Below are 711 nucleotides of genomic sequence, written 5' to 3'. Positions count from 1 at the left end.
TTTTTAACTAATTTTCTTATCTGATTTATTTCTTTTAGTTTCTTTGAATCTCTACATTTCACTGTCTTCTTTTCCTTCCCCTTCCCTTATTATCTTTCTTTTTTTAAATTAATTTTCCTTTATCTGTTTATCTTCTACTTTCTTCCTAATCATTATCATTATTCTCTCTCCTCTGCCACCTTGAAGGAGTCATCAACTTGCAGGATATGATACGAAAAGACGACGATGAAATCAGGTACGTTTACCGTTTTTTACGAAGAATATTCCCACAGTCAAACTTCACTGACTAACTATCGCGAGCCGGACCGGGTCATGAGGAGCGCTGGTTAGCGGCGAGTGCCCCTCTTCCAGCCTCTGATGGTTCAGCCTGAAGACTGACAATTTTTTTCGCGTTATTTGGATGTCTAATTGCAAACAAAGGATTTTTTTTCTGAGGTTTATCTGATAGCACACTTGAAATTATGACCCACGCCGAAATGTTCACATTTGTCACGGCCCTGTCATGCACCTTGCTACTCCTTCCTTTCGTTTCCAATTTCCTTCTTAGACTCTTTCTGCTCTGGCTTGACCATGGAATTCAGAGGGCTCTTGATAATGGTATTAGCAATAACAGTGATGGTAAAGATGATAAAAATCAGGAAAACTGACTGGTAGGGATCACCACTCGATAGTTGGTAACTGTCCAACTAGATCCTGCCCATTAGCCATCAT

Source organism: Penaeus monodon, chromosome 19, assembly GCF_015228065.2.
Source record: "Penaeus monodon isolate SGIC_2016 chromosome 19, NSTDA_Pmon_1, whole genome shotgun sequence".
Taxonomy (NCBI): Eukaryota; Metazoa; Arthropoda; class Malacostraca; order Decapoda; family Penaeidae; genus Penaeus; species Penaeus monodon.
Note: the sequence above shows the minus strand (reverse complement) of the source record.